Below are 27005 nucleotides of genomic sequence, written 5' to 3'. Positions count from 1 at the left end.
GTACAAACATACTACAATATGCTATTCACAAACTGCACTTCTAAAGTACTTCCTTTTTTGCAGTAGTCCTTTAGAAGGCAATTTGTGAGCAGCATTTTGTAGTGTGTTTGTCATACTTTTGTAGTACTACAAAATGTACTACAAAATCTAGTCTATGAACAGCCCCAAGATCTCTAATTTGGTGGTGCCATGTAAGTTAATTTTTTGAAGTAAATTTGCACTCAGATTTTGGAATTACCAGAAAGTAGTAAACAGAAAATATAAATTAATCAAAAGTGTAAATTACGTTTGTGAATCAGAACCAAATAGCTACTTGTTTACCAAAAAATAGCAAATCTGCACTCATTGAAATACTCCTTAAATGAGTGCAAACGTACTGCTTTTTGGAATTCACAAACATTGGCAGTACTGGACTAGGAAAGGTGCGCCAGTCTCAGGTTTCCAGGGATACTGCTGGCAATCAAACATCCAAAAGGTGATTGGATGGCAACCAGTAAACAGTCTAACCAATGGCAATTGTTCGGAGTACAACTCCAAACCACTGTTTATCAGCCGATACCCTAATGCAAATCAGTACTCACCCTGTTCCTGTGGAAACAGTCCATCCTGAACCCTGGTCATCTCACCCCTCCACTTTCAGTTCACTGCCTTTTGTTTGGGAAATTTGAGATTCACCCTTCCCACGAACCTCACTGACTAAGCTCCACCTCTGTAAACTGACTAATGTTACTATCATCTACATAGAATCCATCAAATGCACAATATCAACAGAGAATATTACCCCATTCATAGAACACCTTCACTTCAAGTTGCAAATCTCTGAAAACTTCACCCTGAACAGAACCCTCACCTACCGACCACCCGGTGTAATGATCGCCGCCACAGCCTTACCACATACTTTCCACATGATGCCATTTCCTGACCCAAACATGAATGGATATTGGTTTCCCATGATAATGGCCTCCATCCCTGGGGTATTGTTTATCAAAACCTGTGCTAGACTGCACATATCCCTGGTGGCAGTGGCGGGCCAGAATGTACTAATATAATATTTATTGTGGTGGAAGCAGTAGGCAAAAATGTACTAATGTAATATTTATTTACTCAGATATCCATGCCAAAATCCTTGGTGGTAGTGGTAGACCTTGAATTCATGTTTGTCTGAGCCATTTGACATGTGGCATTCGAAACCGCCGAGATCTGGTGAACGTATGTGTTCCGGTGGCCATCTTAGGTCATGAGGGTATAAAATCTGCACCCAAACACAAGGCATTGCTTAGCCTCACCTTAGAGGGACTCACATGTTCTTTGGATCTCCCGTAACATCCTCCGCCTCTCCCTGCAGCATCCCTAGTCTTCAGCCTCGCCTTGGACCAGCCGGCTCACCTCCACTGCATTCCCCCTTCACTTTCAGCACCTATAAAAAAGAACAAATAAAAAAGGAGACAGGAGGTATAGATAAACATGTGCAGTGTGGCGCGATGTATAACAACAAAAGCTGGCCTGTGCTTTTTTTAAATATTTTTAGGTGTGGGTTGCATAAGTCAATACTGAGAATATTGAAGGAAGGTGAAATGATACAACTGGTTCTAATTATTGTTATCTGGGTGGATATTCTAATTCTGCAAATCAGCGACCAGGAGAAGGATTTAGGCTGTAGAAAATATCCTCTCTCTCTCCCATCCCCCTTTCCTTTGGGTACTACCACCAGTACAATGTTCCACCACCTGACACTAGGGATATTGCTCAGACAGATTCACCTCATCAGAACTGCCTGCAGTTCAGGAGAGTTCAGGTATGTGGCTCCTTTGACACCCGGACCATGAGCCACCTTTACCAACCTCATCACCAACTTCTTTGCTCTGCTCACCATCCACTTCAGAGACTACATTCTCTTCAGTGACCTCAACTTTCACCTAGAAGACCACAATGACCCTTGCCCCACAGCACTCCTTGAAAGCTTAAGCAACATCAGACTGACCTAGCTTGTCCCACAACCAACAAAAACCACAGAACACAATCCCGACCCCATCCTCACCATCAATGACGGCATTAAATACAATTCCACCACACTGCTCACATGAACCAACCACTCCAGCATCCACTTCCAAATCAACACACCTCAAGTTAATACCCCTGCCAGGTTTATCATTCCAAGCCACAGCCAGGGAAAAATCACAGAAGCAGACTCGTTAAGCGCCCTCAGCAAGGATCAACCTAGCTCCACACACAACCCCAATAAGGACATCAACAACTTCATCATCCGGATCAAAAACTGTGCAAACTCCCTTGCACCCATCAAACCCAAAAAAGTAGAGCAAACAAGCAGGCCAGCTGGTGCACAGAAGACCTCTAAGACAAAAAACAATACTGTAAAGAGCTAGCAAGGAAATGGAGAGCCAGCCACGACACCACCGACAGAAGTGCCTACAATTCTGCATTCACACGCTATCACCAGCAAATAAGAGACATGAAGAATAAAGTATTAGCGGAAACGCATCAAAGTAAGCTCCAACAGCTACAAGGAGATCTTCTTGATTGTTAAGAATTTCACCAAGCCTTGAGCCGGTCAACAGCATTGTTGCTTACCAACAACTTTGTGATAATCCATCCAACTTCTTCCACAGCAAAATCACAACCATCTACAGCAACTTTGCACACCAACAAAACCCGAGGGAACTTGTTCCTCAACTACCCATGACCAAGTAAAACGGTCACCCGACTGAATGGACAACTGTCACCAGAAACAAAACAGTGGCATTCATGCGGATCATCCACTCAGGGGCCCCAGTAGACCCATGGCCCCACTACATTTACAACATGGGAACATCTCCAATCAGTAACACCTTGACCCACATCATCAACACCTCCACCATGCCCACCACTTTTCCGGAAGAATGGAAAATTGTACAAATCAATGCCCTCCTCAAGAAGCCCACAGTTGACCCGAACCAAATGAGCAACTTCCTAACCATCTCCCTGCTCCCCTGTCCAGCCAAAGTAATTGAGCAGGCCATTCACAAGCAACTTACAACCCACCTCAAACTTCGCAATGTTCTAGATAACATTGAATCAGGATTCAGAAAGACACAGCACCAAAACAGCACTCATCGCGGCACCAACAACATTCAAATCATCCTTGACTGAGGAGAAACAGCAGCCGTCTTTCTGCTCGACCTCTTCACAGCCTTCAACACGAGATTGCCATACAAGGATCCACTCTCAAATTGATTTGTTCCTTCCCCACTGGAAGAACCCAAAGGATCAGACTGCCATCTTTCACATCAGAGAACAAGAAACCTATATGCACAGTCCCACAGGGATTGTCTCTCAGACCAATCCTTTTCAACATATACATGACACCGCACGCCAACATAATCTGATCACAAGCCGTCACCATCATCTCCTACACAATGACACCCAATTCGTCCTCTCCCTGACGGACAAGACAACCATGACCAGAACCAAATTCATCAACTGCATGACCATTGTAGCAGACTAGATGCGAACCAAATGCCTGCAACTCAACTCTGCACATATTCCCTGCATCCCTAAAAGCAAAACTGAAGGCTATTCACTTTTCTACATCACACCCATTACATGGAACTGCTTCCCTTACACATCAGAGCCTCCTTGAATTTTTTAGTTCCGCACAAAGCTGAAAACCTGGCTCTTAATATAAGCATGTTGGGGACCACAAACCTACACAGCTGCCAAAGCACCTGGATACCCTCTCAGGTGATTAGTGTGCTATATAAATTAAATGTCTGCCTGCCACATGTCCAACAAAGGTGAAGGCATGGACAGGAAAGAACACTTACAGTCCTATGGCAAAAGCAGAGCATACTGGCTCGTAAAAGTGACAGCCCTGCCACATGGCCACCAGGGGCAAAGGTATGGACAGCATCAAACACATGCTGGCCTATGGCAAAAGCACACTGACTATACAAAATGTGCACCAGCCACATGGCCAACAAGGGCGAAGCATGGGTAACAAAGAACACATGCAGGCCTATGGCAAAGGCAAAGCACACTGCCTCCATAAAATGGCTGCCCTGCCATATGACCACCAAGGGCGAAGGCATGGATGACATGGAACACATGTAGGCCTAGGGCAAAAGCACACTGAGTACACAAAATGGCCACCGGCCACATGTTCAGAACAACAAGCAAGAAGGCATGGACAACAAGGAACACTTGGAGGCCTTTGGCAAAAGCTCACTGGCTACACTAAATTGCCCCTTGCCACATGGAGAACAAAGTAGGCTTAGAGCAAAGACAAAATGTTCCCCTGTGGCAAACACACGCATACACACACACCCGGCTACACAAAAAAGGCCACTTGGCCAGGAAAGAAAGGAGACATGGTAAAGAAGAAAACACTACCATTAATTCGGCAATGCCAAGCACCTTGGTGACCACACACCTATACACCTGACCAAGTGCCTGCATACCCTCTTGGATGATTAGTGCGCTATACAAATCAATATCACATAACAAGGCATAACAAGGCATAACAATAAGTAGGAGGCAGGATAATCTCAAGAGAAGAAATGCAAGAAGTCCTTAGAGCAGCAGTACATAAACACACGCTCACTCCACTAATTTCTAAGTTTAATGCTTCGTGCTGTCAGTCCAGAAAGCAAGGCTACACTTACTAGGCAGTGCATGGACTTTGCAATTGTTCAACACTAGATAAAATGTGTTCTAGGTCTCAGAAATACATGAAACTTTTCCAGTCATAATAAGGTTAATGTGTTTATATAAAAAGACAATCAAATTCGTTCACATAGCATATTGCATATAAGGCATAACTGTTAAATGCCTTCTTTGTAATAAAGCACCTGTGTTAGGACATGGAATATGTGATTCTACTTTCTCAGGTTTGCAGACAAATGTAGTGGGCGTGTGTTGTAAAGCTGGCATATATCTCCTTGTCAGGTACAAACAATTTAAGACAAAAGGCTAGGGTGCATATTTCAGAATGGAATGTATTTTATTCAGGATACATGCTCGGGAAACTGTCTTCTTCATATGGAGCCCAAATATTTATTTTGTATTTGCAAAGAAGTAAACACGTTTTTTATATCATTCAAAATTTGGTATGTTTGGGAAAGGTTATGAGATGAGGCAAACTCCTCCTATCCCTTGTCCTTTAATTATTTCCCTTGTGTGACTCCATGCCACTTAGTGATCTCCGTTAGCTATGTACGTCGCTGAGTGCATCAAAAAACTCAGCTGAAACAGCTGGCCGGTGAACTTTCTAAAGCTGTCCAGTCAAAGAATAATGTAAAGAGCTTCTACTAGTGTTTGCATCATTTTAACAAGTGCATTGGCCTTTATCTCTGGACCAGCTTCCCTCTGGCCTGAAAGGGACTGAAATCCTTCGCTCTTTTCCAAAACCCAGCCCTTGGTCTGAACCATTTTTTTGCCTGCCAAGTTTGGAACTGGAGATCGAACCTTTGCAGTGGCTAGAATGGGCGCAGCCCATTCTTTAGGGCGGAGGGGCCATACTCCCCCACCTTTTTTCCGTCATGAAGAGTGTCTGTCAGGCTGAACAAAGCTCAACCTGACAGACACTCTTCATGTTCAGGTCAGGCAGCCAGGAGCAGACATGCGCGATCTGCGCAGACTCCTGGCTGCCTCAGCTGAACTTTGCTGGGCTGAGGAGGTCACAGCTCCTATGGGCGTGACCTCCTCGGCTCAGCAAAGGTGCCTCGAGGCCCTCCCCTGGGTGACGAGGAGAGCGTCACCCATTGACTTCGACCTGGGCGCTTCAGGTTGAAGCCCTGATGCGCCCAGGGCGAGTGTCAATAAGTGACACTTCGTCACAGAGTGGGGTGGGGTCAGCAGTCTCACTGACCCCATCCCACTCTGTGACACGGCTGGGACTGCTGCCTTCCCTCACTGGCTGACCTAAGGTCAGCCAGTGAGGGAAGGCAGCAGTCCCAACCCTCCTGGGACCTCCGAGGCTGAAGGTAAGTGTGTGTTGAGTGTGATCTTTTAAAATGAATGTTTGGTGCGTGCATGCATGTTTAAATGTTATGAGTGTAGTTAATGGATGTGCATGCATGTGTGAAAGAATGAGTGTGTGTGTACTTCCCGCCCGCCTACCTCCCTCCTAAAGCTGCCAGCCGCCACTGGGCTAGAACAAAACTATAGAATACGTTTCTACTTCGAACCTGACTTACTTTTACCCTAGAAAAGAAGTGAAAACGTGGTTACAACTGTGGTAATCGAGTATATTTTCTTAGAAGGAAAGTCAGGCATCCACTTCACGCAGAAAATAAGGAAGCTGCAGATTTATTGTAAAGGTAGGTCTTTTTTTTTTAAGTAAACAGAGAATGCATATTTCGTACAAGAAAAAATAATGGCCAATTAGTCACAAGTGAAAAATGAATGAGTACAAATGTGTTTGTAAGTATAAAACACAATGATCTAAAATAGGCACATAAAATGATACTAAAATCATTCTTCAACTCCACGAAAGTAATTACTAGGTGCACTAGACAGATGTTCATAGATGTGATTCATGGCACAATAAAGTAAAAATTAGGTATTTTTTTCCCGCAAACAGAATAAAACAGACAAAATGTATTAGATTTTAACACACACCGTCAAATAGTTGAGTATGCCCAAAATTTAAAATAATGCAATATAATTAATTTTGATCACAATCCATGATGTAAAGGGCAAAACAGTATAAAGTGTAATTGTGTCTGCGTGCAGTACATGCAACATTTAATAAGCTGTACATTGATGTGTAGGAAGTCAAAGGTAATATACCAGAGTTGAAATTTAAATACAATCTACGTTGTTAATGGTTCCAAACGTCTTTAACCCGCACTTGCACCCACCTTGAGTGAGTCCTAACCCCCCAAGTGGTGTCCTTACAGTCCTGAAACCTTGGTGATGGTGTTCAAAGGTGTCCAGATAGCCAAAATCCAAAACTTGGGACTTAGAAAATTTTAGATTAGAATCTACTCTGAAAATCGAGAGGAGACCGGGACCCACCTCCTCCAAGGTGTATCGCTGTTCGGCGTGACATTGCAGGAACATCTGCTACCTTCTTCTCCACAGCAGGAAATCGTTTTCAGGGATCCTTCTCCAAAGGAGTATCCGGCCTTGTGATGCTGTCACCCCCTATAGCCTCCAGCTCTGTCCTGCTGGAGATTTTTGACTTCCCAAAAAAAGACTAAGGGCCTGATTTGAGTTTTGCTGGATGGATTACTCCATCACAACGGTGATGGATAGCCCGTCTGCCAAAATATAAATCCCATAGGATATAATGAGATTTATATTTCAGCGGAGGGGCTGTCCATCACCTTTGTGATGGTGTAACCCGTCTACCAAATCTAAATCAGGCCGTAAGCCTGAAGGTAGAAATCTTCACTGTGACTTCATCTAGCAGCTATCCTACAACAGCGTCTCCTCATCACACACCACCTGCAACCTATAATATACTATATTTCCCAGTTTTTATAGAGAGCATAGCTACCCAGTTGAGTGTCCCAGCACTAACTCCCCCAAAAAGCAGACATAGGTGGCCCAGACGAGAAGTCCAGAAACAGATGTGTCCCACTAAACTTCCACTTTCTCAGAGACTTTTTCTTTACATTTCTTCTAAGTCCGAAGGTAAGCGTCAACTGGGCCGAATGTACTTTTTACATCTGACTTGTGCTCCATCGCGGACAGCCATATTTATTTACTTTGATCCAATCTTGCGTGAATAGATTGGCACTGTGATCTTTTGGCACTATTTTTTACCTTAAGCATTAAAAATTCATTACTCTGGATTTTTGTCGTTTCAGCGTCAATTAATGTATTAAAAATTACTCTATGTGTTTATTGGTGTGGGATTTTTCTTGTGTTACGTTTTCACTTTATTACTGTTTGTGTTCTACATAAGTACTTTACACATTGCATCTAAGTTAAGCTTCACTGTTTTTGTGACGAGCTACCCGATGGTTAAGCACAGGTTAGTTTAGTGCTTTTTTGTGGTTCACCTTAACAGGTATTGTGGATGTTGCTTGAGCAGGGTTAACATACCACTCAACCAACCAAATTCTCACATTCAGTTTCTCAACCAAAGGGCAGCTCTGGTTGAGAAATATGATAGATTCTACAATTGTCCAGTATGCTTTATTAAGAAAAGGCCTGTTATGCTGAAGATCTTTACTAGTTTTTTTATGGGAAAATATGTTAGTATATGTGGTACTGAGTTCTTTGTCAGTGGGACTATCGGCCTGAGTGTTGCTAGAAATAATTTAAAACGTTTCTCACAGCATGATCTAATATAAAAAAGAAAAAAAAAAAAAAAAAAAAATTAGCCTATATTTTGTACACAATCAGTGTTCAAAATTTCGGAGGGAGCTTGGCTGTAACACAATAATACCAAATTACTTCACATTCTTATCCAATATCTCACATTTGTCTCATGATCAATGTGTTTCCCTAGATCAAAAATAGCGGGGGACGGAGAACTAGCTGGAAGGTGAAGTAACTGTCTGAAAAACTTGTTTTCTGTAGTTTATAATAAATCCAGCTTTGCTACTCCCTACAGTTCAGATCCACACAGTGCCGCACCTTGACAAAAGTCATAGCAGCATTAGCTCTCTTGCGCAATATTGTGAAAGTTTGCCACTTGATTTAGCCACTTGCTATTTGCAGAAATATGTACTCTCTGATAATCAAAAACATAAGCTCGATCATTATATAGGTAGATCGAACACATGAAATTTAATGAGGGATTATCACCAACAAACAAGTTTTTATATGATGAATGGATAGTCCTCAATGCCTACAGAATGTACAAAAAATCTTTAATAAATTTTCTATATTCCTGCTGCGAATTTTATTAACAAAAGAGTATTATTGGCAAACAAAAAATTATATATTTTGGAATCCTCAAGGGAGGTGGATCATTCATAGACTTTTCAAGGGCATCTACCATTACAGTGATCTATGAAGTAAATAGAGTCGATGCCAAAACACATCCCTGGCATGCACCATGGTTAAGTTGAATTGGATCTGTAAGATCACTGTTTGGGCCCCATCGAGCTCAAGCATAATTAACAGTCTTAAGGTATTTAGTCAAATTTAAAAGTTGTGCAGGGAGACCCACATCATCAGCCTGGAACAACTACCTCTGGAATTATGTACTGTGCCCTGTTGATTTTCACTGGCGTTTGTTAGATTTCTGGCTTGGGCGCCAGGACACTCTTTGAGTAGGTGTGCACAATATAAATTGCCTTAACATAACATAACATTCAAAAATGTCCACGAAGTGTTTTGAGGAACAGTATCGAAGTCTGATTTAAGGCCAACTGACACAACATAGCCTGCTTATGTAACAATAATTATTTACACTAATGAAGATTTAATATAAAAATGTAGACAATCGTGCTAACCTTTTTCCTAAAACATGACTGCACGTGAGAGATTATGTTTGGCTCCTGAAACCATTGTTGTAATTTAATGAATATCATTTTACAAAAATATTTTGCAGAATATCAATTAGACCTTTTCCTTTATAAATGAGTAAAATCTCAGCACCAAGCAAGGATTCAGGAATTGGTGGTCCTCTGGCTGCGTTTCTAAAGGCCAAAATGTAGCAACCCCAAATCTTCCGTTTTTGGTTGTAAAAATCCCTGGAATTTTTGCCACACCTGCTACTTTGTCCGATATTATTTTTTTAAAAACATAAAGAAGTAATTGGATAATAAATATGTCGGTATCATTTTTTAAATTGAAGGAGAGCAGAGAAGTAGAACTATTTACAATGTCACTGCGTAAAGTAATCAATGCTTAATCCGCTCTGCTGACATTATGTATTTGTACTTTTTTTAGCGCCGCATTTGCGCCGCTTTTTGACGCAAAACGGCGCAAACCTACAAAATACAATGGTATTTTGCAAGTTTGCGCCGTTTTTGCGTCAAAAAACGACGCAAATGCGGCGCTAAAAAAGTATAAATACGGGCCTATTGTTGGTTCGTTTGCGTAAAACAGGTTGTTATGAGGCACAACATGCTAGAAATCAGGTCACACAGTTGATTTGCCTTCCATTGCAACCTTTTTGACTTTACTAATCCTTTACACTGCCTTCAAGATTTGCGTACTGACACCTTATTTAGGAATGAGTAGGTGCTGAAGGCTGGTGTTTCCATAGCTTACAAACATTGTCCTTCCACTGATACTGTCTCTGTTTGTGTTTCAATGTTGTTCCATTCTGTCCAGTGCAATGGAATACTAGAACGTGGAACATTTGAGGGTGAGCATTAACTGATAGATGATAACAACCGAGTAACAGCAGCATCACAAAGGGACCCGGATCATTATACATTTTAGCAGTAATTCTAGCCTTTACTGCTGTCTCCCATTTCACTCGCCTACTATCATTTCATAGAGTTATTTCAGAGACCCGCACATTATGTAGCAGCTAAATTGAGAATATCTCCACTGTTGATTAAAAGAGAGAGTGGCTCGTGGTCACTTTCAGGTCTATCATCTTTGTATCAATGGCTTTGTGCCAATCCGAAAAATGCAACAATATATAATCTATGCAGGATGTCAGGGCCCCTTTTTGCAGGTTGGGTATGGGGAACTGGTGAATGAAGTGCGCCCAATGGCTGCCCAGGGGCCGCTGATGGCGGGCAACGTGGCCATCTGACGAGACATAGCACTGGGATAAAGTGTGGGATACCCCTGTCCAGAGAAAGGGGTATCCCACACTTTCTCTTCATCCTCCTGTAATGTTGTAGGCATTCCAATCAGTCCAAAAATGACATTGAACTCTTCAGCAACCAAGGTAACAATATTGTTACCTCTACAAGATAAAAACCTATCTAATTTGAATAAGGCCCTCAGATTTCCTGGATTTGTAGTCGCCTCCGTTATAAACGTTAAAAAATGAAATTTTGCATCCAGTGGGAATTTTGACAACCAGGCATTGTAAGTCCTCGATATCAATGTGTAAATGCCTTATGATACAGTTCAATCCAAGCTTTTTCCACACAATCAATCTACCTGAGGTGCGGCTAACTTTAGAGCCAACAGCATAACTTTCACTGAACGAGGGGATGGCAGCCCATCTGTCCTCAACCATACGTATGTCACAAGAGATAATACAATGTAATCGGCCGAGGTCCCTGCATTTTTAAATTAAGACCGCTGTGCTCCAGTTCTTAATTTGAGAAAATGTATATGCACATAAGTGGTGGGTCCAAGACTTTTCTTAATAGCCCACCACAAACGCTGGTGGGTGCCGGTGGTCCCGATTATCAGGGATACTTATTTTTGTTTCAAATGCAAGCCTCTTTCTTCCTCCACCCTACTCTTCCAGTCTCTTTATATAACTCTTGTAGTATTTTTTCATTCATTCTTTGTCTCTTCCTCGCAACTTTCTTGTTTTTCCCTTTCTCACGTTTCTGCCCCTTTCTGCCTTTGGCTCTCTTGCTCTGGGTCAAGGTCTGACAATAAAAAAAAAATATTTCCTGGTAGACAAAAAGGGGTGCCAGGAGCAGCAACTTGCACATATTAAGCACCAATGGTAGGGTACAAGTTAATTAGTAAATACCCGAGCAGGAGCAGCATCTTATCAGCACAGCACACTGTGTCAACCCAGCCTTACAATGACAACTCTGACTACACAGCTAAACAGAACAGAGCAGGGTGGACGCAGGAAAGACAGCAGCTTACACCAGTCCCCTTACCAAGTCCTCTTTGAGAGCTGCCTTTTCAATTTGTTAACGCCATGACGTCTGGGGGAGAATGCAGCACTTTATAATTACATAAAGTCCCACAGACTACTAACTACAGAGCAAATAAATGTAGGACCAAAATGGGCGCATTTTTTCTCTTTCTCATCCGGTTCCTTTTACACTTTGTCACCCACGGCCAATTTTCTGTCTCTTCCTCGCTCTACTTACCTGTATTCTACTCTTTCTTTCAGACAGCTAACTTAATCAATCGAGACTGCTCTGACAAATTAAAAAATCCAAGGATCCATTCCAGGCGTCAGAAAATCTAACGGAGACACTTTAATTACATTTCCAGTGGGTGACCGGCATAAGTACAATAGTTTGTAATTGTTTCACGCAGACACATGAAGGTTGGAATCTAGCAAAAGAATGTCTGATCCCTTTTCTGGGCATTCATTAAACTGATATTGAATAAATTCTCCACATCATTGCCAGCTGAAATATTAATCACGTACAAAAACGTCCTTGACGGGCGCAGATGGTAATGTGTTTTTATGTATTGCTATAAAGTTGGGGAAAAGAGCATTCTAAAGTTAGTTATGCTAGCAGCCCACGGAGGTCAATTCTGTGCAGGTAAATCACACAACAGGTGAGTGAAAGTTTTCATAACAGCTGAGAAGACCAAATGAAGAAGGCCAGAAAAGGCCAGAAGACATGTTCCTACGGTTGTCACGTAGGCTCTCATTATTCTAATGAGACTACTGGATTTTGAGCAGCAAGATGTGTACGGTGTGGGAGACTGAGTCTAACCTACTGTGGGTGACACCTGTCACTCTAAATCTGGGTTTTGCTCCGGATAACTAGCAGTGCTTCATCTCTACCAGAGGATAGTGATGATTGGGCAGCCGAGCGCATGACATATTAGGCTTCTCAGGGAAGTCGTGGTCACTCAGGTCGCATCCGGTTCTCTCATTTACAATTCAGTCTCATATATAAATGACAAACAGAAGCAGTATATGTTTTAATGATTAGTTTAATAAAACAACTGAATCTTAGCAAAGCGTGAGCTGCAATAACCAGCATGACACAACATGACAGTATTAAAATGGTGACGAGAAGAGTGAAGCATAAGAATAACGCTATAATATTGTCACTATGATATGGATTATTTCCTATCTAAGTCATGACCTGAGCACAGCATGTTAAGCTCCTAATTCTGCCTTTCAGGTTCCCCCAGGAGACATCAACCCTCATACCTGAGCAATGGCATGTAGTCTGCATTAGTATCTGTAGCAAAGCATTTAGCAATCAGCATATAGTCGTGGTTCCCTGGCTGGAATCTCCCTCTTAACGTATAATGGGACTAGGAAGTGTTTTCATAATAACACAGCTGATGTTCTGAGAAAATGTCCCTACTAAGGATGTGTATTTTCTACGAATGTTGGAGACTAAACTTCTACCATGTTAATCGGCAATGTACCAAACTGTAGCCTTGAATGAAGCACAGAGTGATCAAGAATGTCTTCTTTGAGAACACAGTGCTGGGCTAAGCAAAAACAGTTAGAAATATGAAAAATAAAACAAGACCGTAAAAATGGTTATTGTAAAAATAACAATGCGAAGCCAAATAAAATATATCTAGGTTAAAGTGCACAGGGGCCTAGTGTGTTAAAGTAACGTGCATGGAGCTATAACTAAAATGGCTACACAACACCCTCCCCTTGTTGGTTGAAAGTGGTTCAAAGCCAAAACTAAAATCTCATTGCTAAAAGCTCAACCTAAGATATATATAAAAACCACGTCAATTTGGACAAGTTAAAAGGACACACAAGCATACTACGTGGCAATTTAAAACATGAGCATGTGACTTATAAGCAAATCAAAAAGACATGTCAATTTAGAAAAGTTCCAAACTAGGTGCGAGTCATGGAGAACAGGAGATCTTCCACTTCGGCAGATGTCAAAGCCGGAAAGTCCTAGCAAAAAAGGATCAAGGAGAATGTGTGTTCCATAGCCCCAGTGTCAGCCAAGGTGGCATCCCATGGAGTGCCCATTGATGAGTTGTCGACAACTTCCTCCAGGAAGAGTAACTCACAATTAGCTTCACGCAGCAAAAGCAACCTCAGTGCGCATGTCTGGTAATGAACGCTCAGCGAGAACATCAACAGATCCGCATCTACTGTAGGCAAGCACTGCTGAGAAAGACAGACTTCCAGTGCATGCTCAAAAGAGCACCAAAGGGCACGAAACACGGGCTGCACACAAAGCAAAACTGGTCTGAATGACAAAGACCAGTCAAACTTCAATTGCTCCAGGAGTGTTGCTCCAAAATACTGCATCATACGCTCACGACACAGCTGTGCTGATGGGAGTGCAGTCATTTCTCCTTGTTGTGGCGGGACAGCCATTGCGCATAAACAGCAGTAGCAGAAGGATGCCAGCTAATAAAGCCAAAGTTATCGGAAATCCCCCAAAAATGTTACCGAAAATTGAGTGGATAGCTGGAGGTATGAAACCGAATATGGAGGAGAAGGTGTGGACGAAACCAGAACCAACAGCTTTGAAAAAATGTGCTATTCCAGTTGTACTGAACGCATTAAATATTAATCCCACGAGTTCACCAAAGTGTCTCGGAAAGTTTGTATTTAACAGGGAATGTATTTCTGCTGCTGACCTTGCCACTTGAAGTGCCTAGGTCTCGCGCGCAGATGTAAGGGCCCCATGCTTTTGAAACAATAAAGCCTTGAGTCTACTTAACTTGTCAAAATTCACGTTTAAAGTAGCAATGTGAGGCCAAATATCAGCTACCTCCTTAAATTTAGTGGGGGCAAACAGTACGTTCCCGCAGAACGTAACGACCTTAGAGACCGAAACAACGTAAACATTTCCGGCCCACATGCCACAACAGCCTTCACCATTGAGGAGGACGTAGCTGCCGTTTAAAAGCACCTGGAACGTAGGTCTAATCAAGGGGACTCCCTTCAGATAACAAGCCAAGTTTGCAGCTGAGGCGTTACACGCCTCATGCAAAGACAGCTGTTTACAAACCATCGAATGGCTGACTGAAGTCTCGCATTCACTATCGCTAAGAAAGACCTCTTTCATGCCACTGAAGCATTTGTACGAGACGGGAAGCTCCCACACCTCATGAATGTAACTATCTCCCAGTTTTTCATATCTGCCTACCGGAATGTGTTTTAAAGAGGAGGTGAATTGTAGTGTATAAATAGGCAGATTAATGACCCCATGTATTAACCACACAGCAGCTGGTATTTCGGCCACAGTAAAAGGCAACTTTTCTGATTTCTCGATGTTAAGCATGACATAAGTCGCTTCCTTCTTAGCCATTAGTTGTTGTGGTCGTATTAAATTCAAAGAAGAAAATATGTCCCTTGCACCGACATGCTGCCATGGGATGCGACCCGCCTTCAGTGTTTGAAGTGTCCAACCTAACTGCATAATGGACCTGATCTGACTTTGTCCAAGGTCACAGCTTGACCAGACATAGCTAATTGTATAATGTCTATAGCAGAAGAGACAATATTATTTATGGTATATATCCGGTCGGACAAGGTGTTAATCACATTACCCACAACAGCTAATGCCTTTTTTAGATTTTCATGATCTATTTGCCTTAACCGGGCAGCAGCATCTTGTTGAGACAGTTTTCAAATCTCTGTATATACTGCATATAAGAAACACTTCCTACGTGGTGTTCTGGGGCATGACAAGAAATCTTGTAATTCAGTGGAGTTAGACAGGAGACTGAGGTATTTTCTAACTGCGTCTAGTGAGGATGATTTTAGCTACTGCTGGCATAATTTTCCCTCACTATGGCCCTCATTACAACATTGGTGGTAAAAGTCGCTTACCGCCGTGCAGAAGACCGCCAACACACGGCCACGGAATTCCTCCACAGCTATTACGATCCACAGCTCGGAAACCGCCAAAATTCAGATACACACACAAGTCCGCCACACTAAAGGTCAGTGATAAACTGGCAAAAACTAAACCTCCACCGTCACGCCAACAGATATACGCCCACACTATCACAACCCACCAATCCACGTGGTGGTCTTTCAACTGCGGTATTCCATTGGCGGTACACACCGCCGCGCTCAAAATACACACACATTTACAAAACACTGCCACATTGGACAATTCCAAATACACACACCTGATACACATACACACACCACTCCCACACACCCAAGACAATATACAACACATACCCACATCACCCACAAACCCCTACGACCAAAATACCAAAAGATGGCCAGAGAGAGAACCTACAAGCTACTACCAAGCATCCACAGGCACACAATACCATCACCCACATAACTTCCACGCACCTCACACAACACAACACTAAATATCACCCCACTTATCACTACACATACCATCCCACACATCACCCACACCACCCCATGGCACGGCAAAGACACCCCAGGTTCTCTGAGGAGGAGCTCTGGGTCATGGTGGAGGAAATCGTCCGGGTAGAGCCACAGCTATTCGGATCACAGGTGCAGCACACCTCCATAGCTAGGAAAATGGAGCTATGGCAAAGAATAGTGGACAGGGTCAACGCAGTGGGACAGCACCCAAGAAATAGGGATGACATCAGGAAGAGGTGGAACGACCTATGGGGGAAGGTGCATTCTGTGGTCTCAAGACACCACCTTGTGGTTCAGTGGACTGGTGGCAGACCCCCACCTCCTCCCCCACAACTAACAACATGGGAGGATCAGGTCTTGGCGATTCTGCATCCTGAGGGCCTCGCAGGAGTAGATGGAAGAATGGACTCTGATAAGTCAAATCTTAACTATTACATCCCCCACCCTACCTGCATGCCATCACATACCCCCACCCCCACCCTCGCCCTCACCCCCATCACTCCAACTCCTCACAAATGTCCCAATATCACAAACCACACATCCCAACACCAAGCCCTGCATGCAACAACAAAGCATGGACACCCATCACCAAAGCATGACCACTGCACATACCCATACCCCCTGAAACCACCATCACACAAGGTCCCACACAGGAATGCAAGCACTGGGGTACACGGTCACCCACCCATTGCACACCATGGCACACACAGATGCAATAAACATCCTTTTATACCCCTGCAGGACCCCTACCCAATGTCACCGGACAGGAGGGTCCACACATGTCCACACCACAACAGAAGAGTCCCACAGTGATGACAGCAGCTCTGTAAAACTGGATCTAGATGACCAGCCCAGCCCATCTGGGACCTCAGGACAGTCAGTTCCCCTCACACAGTCACAGGCCACCACAGAGCTTCCCCCTCTGGAAACACCAGCACAGCACCCACCCAGCGGGCACATACCTCTGTCCCCAGGACACGTCAATCAGCAGTGTGTCCACCACTACACCACCCCAACAACAACAGGGACCTGGGGGCAGTGGCAGTGGGCACATGGTCCAGGGGACAGAGGCCCAGGAACACAGGGGAACTGGGAGGGCTGCTGTGTGACAGGGGGAGGACATGCCCAGAGAACCCACTGTCCACGAGGCCCTCTCCAACACCATGGGAGCATACCACCATTCCCAGGAGACGATGGCAACGGTACTGGCCAAGTTTCAGGAGACCCAGCGGCAGCAGGAGGAACAGTATTTGGGCTTCAGGGAGGAACTCAGATCCATCAATTCCACCCTGGGCACCATCGTAGGGGTGCTGAAGGAATTCCTCAACAACAGGAGGGACAGTGTGGCACAACAAGGGGCCCCTGACACTAACCAGGTCGATGAAATACCCACCACCTCCGCCAGCGCTAGTGGACATGAGGCACCGCCACTGGACCACCACACCAGTACCACACCCCCTGCAGAGGGAGAACCACCCCGTAAACGGTCCTCTGAGATCCAGGACAAAGACAGAGAATGATGCCAAGACCCCCGCCAAGAAATGAGACCGCCCCCCGATTGTCATCCTTCTGTCCCACCTTGTCATCCTGTCCATCCTCAAACTGCCCCAGCTCCACTTCCTAAGCCCATTTGGGCAATGCACCTGTGAGACTAATAGACTGGACTCTGCCATGGACATTTCTTTACCATCACCCCTCACCATTTTACAGCACCCTCCAATATTGAGCACTTAACTAAACACCCTTAAAGCACAAAACAATCTGGAGTCTGTCTGTGATTTCGGAATAGTGTATTAGCAATTACAGTGACAAAATGCTCTTTCAATTGTAATGTCAACATACATATGTCACACAGCTCTAGTCCATGAGGAAACAAAGCAGATGTCACACAGTGGGACCCACATCTGTGAAATCGTAAGGGAAAGTGAAAACTCAGTGACCATACACTGGGTGTAAACGACAGACAGTAGAGAGGTAGTAGTGTCAAAGTACATGTAGTAGGCAAGTTTGTGTTCTTACCTGTGTCTCACTGGAAGTATTGCAGGATCACAGACTTCCAGTTGTCGATGTCCTCTTCTTCTGCTTCCTCGTCTTCAGTGTCCACAGGCTCCACAGCTGCCACAACACCTCCATCTGGACCATCCTCCAGCAGAAAAGGCACCTGTCGTCGCAAAGCTAAGTTGTGAAGCATACAGCAGGCCACGATAATCTGGCACACCTTCTTTGGTGAGTAGAATAGGGAACCACCTGTCATATGGAGGCACCTGAACCTGGTCTTCAGGAGGCTGAAAGGTCCGCTCTATAATCCTCCGAGTTCTCCCATGGGCCTCATTGTAGCATTCCTCTGCCCTTGTCCTGGGATTCCTCACTGGGGTCAGTAGCCATGACTGGTTGGGGTAACCAGAGTCACCTGCAAATGTCGAGGGACAACTGTTAGACACACACTAACCTGTAGGGATATCCTCAGACCCACACAGCCATTTCCACTGACTTGCTTCCAGGTGCACACCTAATAGCCACACACGGTGCCTCTGGATTTGCCCCATCACATAAGGGATGCTGCTATTCCTCAAAATATAAGCGTCAGGCACTGAGCCAGGGAATTTGGCATTAACATGGGAGATGTACTGGTCGGCCAAACACACCATCTGCACATTCATCGAATGATAACTCTTCTGGGTTCTGTACACATGTTCACTCCTGCAGGGGGGTACCAAGGCCACATGTGTCCCATCAATGGCACCTATGATGTTGGGGATACGTCCCAGGGCATAGAAATCACCTTTCACTGTAGGCAAATCCTCCACCTGAGGGAAAACGATGTAGCTCCGCATATGTTTCAGCAGGTCAGACAACACTCTGGACAACACGTTGGAAAACATAGGCTGGGACATCCCTGATGCTATGGCCACTGTTGTTTGAAATGACCCACTTGCAAGGAAATGGAGTACTGACAGCACCTGCACTTGAGGGGGGATTCCTGTGGGATGGCGGATAGCTGACACCAGGTCTGGCTCCAACTGGGCACACAGTTCCAGGATTGTGGCACGATCAAGCCTGTAGGTGATGATCACATGTCTTTCCTGTACACCGGAGGATGCCGCCATCTCCTCACATGTCCCAGTGGACGGTGCCTATGAAGGACAACAGCCAGCACAGAGTCAACCAACTCAGAGGTACGTAGCCACAGCTTACACAGTACAAAATTCATAATACAAAATAAGCATGTATGAGTGTTGAGGCAAGGCCTAGGTATGTGTGACGCAGTAAAAAATAAAGCCATGTGGGCCCCTAAAATGGCGGCTGCCTGACCTGTAAAGTGGGACAATGGGATGTGAGGTAACTGCGCTGGCGTTGTACACCGTTGCGGTAGGCGGCCCAAGACCGCGGCGCAATTCTGCATTGGTTAACATTGGACCCTATGGGTCACCAGGAGCCAATGAAGATGTACGCCGGCGGTGACGGTACGCACCACCGCGGATGTGACCGCCATTTTCTATCTGTTCAATCACTCGATACCTGATCTTCGACAGGAGAGGACCTACACTGCAAGTGCTGGGGTGACCTCAGTCTGGAAGAGACAATGGCTCGTATGTCTGGGGAAAGGGCCCCTGCCTTCACATCGGAGGAGTTAGAGAAACTCGTGGATCGGGTCTTCCACCAGTACACGCTACTCTACGGTCCTCCAGACAAACAGGTAAGTACACTGGGAGCATGCTGTATGGGCTATGCCTGTGTGGAGTGGGGTGGATGAAAGATGGCGGAGGGGGAGATTGAGGCATGCATGTAACGACAGTGAGTGCATGTGCCACATGGCAAGGGTAGGGATGGGGGCCAATGACTGTGACTGTGCAGTTGGTAATAACTTTTCTTTTTCCCCTGTACAATTCATGTAGGTCAGCGCCCACCAGAAGGACATTTTGCGTGCCATCGCCAAGGACGTCCGGACCCTGGGGGTCTATCACAGACAGAGCACCCACTGCCATAAGAGATGGGAGGACATTCGCTGCTGGAGCATGAAGATGGCGGAGGCCCAGCTGGGGATGGCCTCCCAACGTGGGAGGGGTGCCCGTCGCACCATGACCCCCCTGATGTTCAGGATCCTGGCTGTGGTGTACCAGGAGTTGGATGGGCGCTTGAGGGCATCACAGCAGCCACAAGGGGGTGAGTTGTCAACACCAGAGCAGTACGCGCTCTATTGGCGACAAAAATGCAAAAACCCAGCACTCTCAAAACAACACAATTTATGCATTATGCTGATATGTTGTGGTTTAACCTTTTGCATTGCAGAGTTCAATCCTGAAAACTTATTTTTAATATGCTTACAAATACTGTTCCTTTGCAATGTATTGCTGCAGGTTTTCAGAGTGTGTTAGGGTGTGGCCCCTTTCCAGGGCCTTCCAGAGACTTTCCCTGCAACATGCCTGGGCGTGGTTCTGGGCTGGGCCAAGACTCTATAAAAGAGAGCCAGCCCAACTCCCAGTGCTCACTATTCAGAGGTCCCGGTGCAGAGCAGCAGATACTTCTTGAGCTCCTGTCCCGGTGGCCTATTTCATCTTCCAGGCCTCTACCTTTCATCCTTCATTGATGATCTTCATTTCTGGGTGGGAAGACGGTGTTTGGGCTTAATCCCACGACGCCGTTGTTGAGACATCCAATGTTCTTGTGCCTAATTCTTTGTTTTAGGCAAATTACATTGTATGAGTAAAATGTACATTTGAGTGTTTAGTGACATTTAAATGGTGTTTTCCGAATCGGCAAGAAGTGCGATTCATTTCTTGTTTATTTAACCTTGGTATTTATTACGCTCTAACATTTGAGGACATGTAAAACGTGTTTTCCGAATCAGCAAGAAGCGCGATTCATTTCATGTGTATTTAGCTTTGTTATTTATTACGCTCTAACATTTGAGGACATTTAACTGGTGTTTTCCGAATTGACAGGACGCGCAATTCATATCATGTGGATTTAACAGTGATATTTGTTACGCGCTACCCCACCCCACCTGTGTACAGTACCTGTGACATCCATGTGCGCAGATGTCGGCCATAGCCTTGTAGGCCATGTCCCAGGGATCGAAGAGTGGACCCCAAGTGCGCGGCGTAGTGCAAGGGGCTTCTGTGTCTGTCATGTCCGCCAAAGGTAGCGGTAATGCATGCACTCAACATGTCTTTCTTTCTTCTGTCATCCCCCCCCCTTTTGTGGTCTCCCTGTTCTTGTCTGCATTAGCATCATCAGGCGGAGGAGCAGTGGCACCGGAGCAGGAGGGAGCTGCATCCCACATGGCCCTGGAGGGCGAGACAACGGACACGGAATTCACCAGTGGGACGGAGGGCGAGGGGAGCTCCACGGCGGGGACAGGAGCTGAGACCAGTGATATGGACTCATCCTCTGATGGGAGCTCCCTGGTGTTGGCAGCCACATCTGTGCCCCCCGCATCTACAGGTACAGCCGCCACCCCCCCTACCAGCACTGTCCTCACACCAGCCCCTCAGCCTTTGCCCCGTGCCCGCTCACCCAGGAGGGTGGGCATCACCTTTGCCCCAGGCACCTCAGGCCCTGCCCCAGTCACCCCTGCTGCCCTCAGTGAGGAGGCCATTGACCTCCTCAGGTCCCTCACTGTTGGGCAGTCTACCATTTTGAATGCCATCCAGGGTGTAGAGAGGCAGTTGCAACAAACAAATGCATTGCTGGAGGGCATTCATTCTTGTCAGGCAGCCCTTCAGCGAGCTTTTCAGACTCTGGCCTCAGCACTGATGGCAGTTATTGTTCCTGTGTCTAGCCTCCCCCCTCCAACTACCTCCACCCAGACCCACACCCCTTTACCTCAGCCTATCCCAAGCCCACCATCAGACCAGCATGCACACATGTCAACACACAAGGGAAGCTCTGACAAACATAAGCACCACACATCCCACAGGCACTCACACAAGCATCACACACATGCAGACACACCAACATCCACTGCCTCCACTGTGTCCCCCTCCTCCTCGTCTCCCTCCTCCCTCCCAGTCTCATCTCCACTCACTCTTGCATGCACTACATCTACAGCCACTACTTCCATCACCAGCACACACACCACTACACCCCGCTCACGTGCAGTCACCACCCCCACTACCATTCACACATCCCCTGTGTCCTCTCCCAGTGTGTCTGTGACGCCACCTCCCAAGATACACAAACGCAGGCACACACCCACCCAACAGCCATCCACCTCACGACAGCCTCCAGCGCATGCACCTTCACCCAAAGTCACCAAACGTACACCTCCTACAACCACAACCTCTTCCTCCACTCCCAAACCCCCTCCAGCTACCCGTCCCAATGTTCCCAAGAACCATTTCCTGTCCACCCTTGACCTCTTTCCCTCACCTCCCCCACCCCGTCAGTCTCCTAGGGCCCGACTCTCTAGGTTCCAACCAAGCACCTCAGCCACAAAATCTCCGGGACCAGTGGTGCCAGTAGTCACTGGATTCTGGAGTGCACCAGGCAGCAGGGCAGACAGTGTGGCAAGGAGCCACAGCACAGACAGTCCCCCACCTGTCAAGCATCAAAAGTTGGCCAGTGCCCGGCGGGAGAGGGGGAAGACTCCAGCCACCAAAGCCGCTCCCAGGGGTACAGGTGGGAGTGTGGAGTCAGCTGCGACATCTTCCAAGGTGGGGAAGGGGCACAAGAAAGTCATTAAGTCTGGGAAGGGCAGCACGGCTGAGAAGACCGCCATCATCCCCGCTGCGCAGGAAGCCACTGTCATCATCCCCGCTGCCCAGGTGGCCACCGCCATCATCCCCACTGCCCAGGAGGCCACCACCATCATCCCCGCTGCCCAGGAGGCCACCGCCATCATCCCCGCTGCCCAGGAGGCCACCACCATTAGCCCCGCTGGGCCAGACAGGACCACCAGCACCAGCCCGCTGGGCCAGACAGGACCGCCAGCACCAGCCCCGTTGGGCCAGACAGGACCACCAGCACCAGCCCCACAGGGCCGGAAAGGACCACCAACACCAGCCCCGCTGGGCCAGAAAGGACCGCCAGCACCAGCCCCGCTGGGCCAGACAGGTCCGCCAGCACCAGCCCTGCTGGGCCAGACAGGACCGCCAGCACCAGCCCCGCTGGGCCAGAAGGGACCTCCAGCACTTGAGTCGCTGCCAAGGACCCCGACACAACAAGCACCAAACAAGACACCGCCTCCACAAGCACCGCTGAACAGGACACCGCCGCCACAAGCACCGCTGAGCAGGACACCGCCGCCACAAGCACCGCTGAACAGGACACCGCCGCCACAAGTACCGCTGGCCCATGAGCGCCAAGGGCACGGACGCTACTCTGTCTGCCACGAGCAGGATAAAGCACTCTGGGCACAAAGCCCCCCCCAGAACCAGTGGAGAGATACATCTACTCACACAGTCCTTGGCAGGATGAAGCACTCTGGGCACAAAGCCCCCTCCAGAAACAGTGGAGAGATACATCCACTCACACAGTCCTTAGCAGGATGAAGCACTCTGGGCACAAAACCCCCTCCTGAACCAGTGGAGAAAGGCATCCAATACCTCTGTCCTTAGCAGGATTAAGCACTCTAGGCACAAAGCCCCCTCCAGAACCAGTGGAGAAAGGCATCCACTACCTCTGTCCTTAGCAGGATGAAGCACTCTGGGCACAAAGCCCCCTCCAGAACCAGTGGATACTGTTATCCACTTGAGAGAATATGGCTTTGCACTCCTCAGTATTGAACAGTGGGCAGCCCACCCACTGTAGAGACTTGAGAGACTGTGGCTTTGCACTCCCCAGGATATGGCAGTTGGCAACCCACCCACTGTAGAGACTTGAGAGACTGTGGCTTTGCACTCCCCAGGATATGGCGGTGGGCAACCCACCCACTGTAGAGACTTGAGAGACTGTGGCTTTGCACTCCCCAGGATTGAACAGTGGGCAGCCCACCCACTGTAGAGACTTGAGAGACTGTGGCTTTGCACTCCCCAGGATATGGCAGTGGGCAACCCACCCACTGTAGAGACTTGAGAGACTGTGGCTTTGCACTCCCCAGGATATGGCAGTGGGCAACCCACCCACTGTAGAGTCTTGAGAGACTGTGGCTTTGCACTCCCCAGGATTGAACAGTGGGCAGCCCACCCACTGTAGAGACTTGAGAGACTGTGGCTTTGCACGCCCCAGGATATGGCAGTGGGCAACCCACCCGCTGTAGAGACTTGAGAGACTGTGACTTTGCACTCCCCAGGATATGGCAGTGGGCAACCCACCCACTGTAAAGACTTGAGAGACTGTGGCTTTGCACTCCCCAGGATATGGCAGTGGGCAACCCACCCACTGTAGAGACTTGAGAGACTGTGGCTTTGCACTCCCCAGGATTGAACAGTGGGCAACCCACCCACTGTAGAGACTTGAGAGACTGTGGCTTTGCACTCCCCAGGATTGAACAGTGAGCATGGGGCCCCCTCGTGGATTTGGCGTTGTGCACTCAACCGGCTGAGGTGCCCCCCCCTTTCCCCTGAGGTGCCTGTTTTATTGCTATCTGATGCCCCTGCAGTGTTCTCTCCATCATGTTCGGGTATTGAATGTGGGCCTCGCCTATGCAGTGTGGGCCCAGTGTTCCACGGACTTCAATGGAGCAATACCTGGACTACTATTCTTGGTGTATATTTTTGTGAATAGTGTATATATATTTTTCCATACTGGATTTTAATATATTACAATGGTTACACTCATTTGCTTTTGTCTTTGCATTCTTCCGGGGGGGGGGAGTTTGGGGGTGTAACTGTAATGTATCATGCTGTATTAGTGTGTGTGTTGTAGTGGGTGAGGGTGGGGGTAGGGGTGTTGCGTGTGTGTGTCCCTGTTTTTTCCCGCGCCCTCCCCTGTGTCGTAGGTGCAGTACTCACTGTGGTCTTTGCCGCCGGCGTTTGTGCTCCTGGTAGAGGAGCAAGAAGATAAGGGCAGGGAGAATGTGCAGCTCTGGTTCCATGGCATCCTGGTTCCTTGTGGGGTGTGTAGAGGTGAGCGTTTTCCCTTCGAAGTCCAGTTTCCGGCATGTTTTTGTTCGCGGGAATCCGCCCCAGAAAAGTTGGAGGATTGGTAGGTTGTGATACTGTGGGCGGTACATTGTCCTCTGCCTGTCTGGTGGCGCTGACCGCCATGCTGTTTGTTTGTACCGCCGTGGCGGTCGGAGTGTTAACGAGGCTGTCTTTGTTGGCAGTTTCTGCCACGGTCGTAATTCACTTTTTTTTTACACCGGCCTGTTGGCGGTCTTACCACTGCTTTAACACCGACCGCCAGGGTTGTAATGACCACCTATATGTTGTAATTATACCCGCATGCTCTGATGATATATAGCGAGGGTCTGGCCTACTCATCCTAAAACCCCCGAGGAGTTAATAAAACGTTGATGACACCCATTGGTAAAAACTCCAAAAGGCGGTGCACCGCAATCTGTATAGAAAACAGTATATATGAAAAATATCCAGTGTGATAATACAAATAAATAGTTCCTTCTATTTAATGTTTCGTTGACAGTGCAAAATGTTGATTCCACATAATCCAGTGGACAATGTAGATTGTAACCAGAAATGGTAAAGAGAAAGTTTTGTGTTCTTGTAATCACTACAAATTCATGGACAAAAGATATGTTCAGGATAGGCAGCCAACGCGTTTCGCCCTACACAGGACTTCTTCAGGGCTGTAACATAACCAGAAACAACATATGTATTCTATGCTGTCCATTATACAGAAAAATATAACCAAAAGTGCAAGTGTGAGAATGCCCATCACAAAAAGGAAAAGGCCATATTGTGTACCAACACATTTATGATAGTGATGAATCCGTGTGAGATATGTTCTTAGCCATGCAATTATATATTGTACAACGTGTATGGCAAGTGAGCAGGCAATAAATTAAATTATAAAGTTAAGCCAGTGTAATGAGAGATAAAATCCCAAAGGACGAGGGAGGGGACAGCTTAGTATTAAATTAGGTAAGTGAAGTAAAAATCCAGAAAAGCATACCCTGAATGGTATCCAGTCAGTAGTGATAAAGACAAATATCTTATTAATTCAATTACCTGAAAACGAAACCAAAAAATTAAAAAATCAACTGACCTTAAAAGTAAAATTCAGTAAATTATCACAGTCCAAAACACATATAGAAATGGACCAAATTAGATAACATGAGAAAGAAGAACAAGCATCCACCAGAGTGATGCTCTGAAATACTGAGAGTAAAAAAATACCAGAACCCTGAGATGTCTAGAACCCAAGGGGAAAAATATCAATAAAGAGATATACAAAGGAAAAAAGGTGAAAGATATAAAGGCAAATAGTATGCCCCATAAAACGAATATGAATACAAGTTCACGAATTGTATAAAATAATACACAATAGTGTGCAGAAATAACTGCGATAGACTGAGAGGTGTATGAGAAGCTTACCGCTATTCGGGCGTACGATGTGATTCTAGTCAGACAAAATACTCCAAAACGCAGGTCCAACTGACTGCGGAAAATCACGTGTGGCTGGGCCAATGTTATGCAGCCGAACACCACAGGAAGAGGACGAATACACCTAAAAAACAATGTCCCAAAATGTAAAAAAAGTATACTACAGAAGCAAATAAGTTAGCCCTAGACTCAAATTGTAAATCCATATTCAAAAAGGCTTACCGCCCGTCCGCACAGGCATTATGAAAGGAACTCCAATTAGCTTCAGAGCGCAATCTGAATGATCGAGAAAACACGTTTGGCCTTCCCAGTTAAAAGTGGTCGCCGCAACGGAAAGACGCCGGAAAAGTGTAATCCGGTCCCGGTGTGCAAGGAGTAGGCACCGAAACCTAGAAATGGGAGTAAGAACCTCCCTAGGGTGGAGATAAAGGTAGGACAAAAAAAAAACCCGCCATATTGGGGCCATA

At 46.3% G+C, this 27005-nt stretch overlaps 1 long non-coding RNA gene across 1 annotated transcript; it reads right to left on the bottom strand.

Annotated features, from left to right (window-relative positions):
• Positions 1 to 1169: 1169 nt before the first annotated feature.
• LOC138297225 (uncharacterized) lies at positions 1170 to 27005 on the bottom strand. The gene is made up of 3 exons (XR_011203945.1): positions 26761 to 27005; positions 26530 to 26662; positions 1170 to 1417 (listed from the first exon to the last, which is right to left on the bottom strand). It is a non-coding gene; the product is annotated as an uncharacterized lncRNA (long non-coding RNA).

The sequence above is a fragment of the Pleurodeles waltl genome, chromosome 5 (genome assembly GCF_031143425.1).
Source record: "Pleurodeles waltl isolate 20211129_DDA chromosome 5, aPleWal1.hap1.20221129, whole genome shotgun sequence".
NCBI classification, from domain to species: domain Eukaryota; kingdom Metazoa; phylum Chordata; class Amphibia; order Caudata; family Salamandridae; genus Pleurodeles; species Pleurodeles waltl.
The sequence above is the reverse complement of the archived record's forward strand: the minus strand, read 5'-3'. Positions and strand labels throughout refer to the sequence as shown.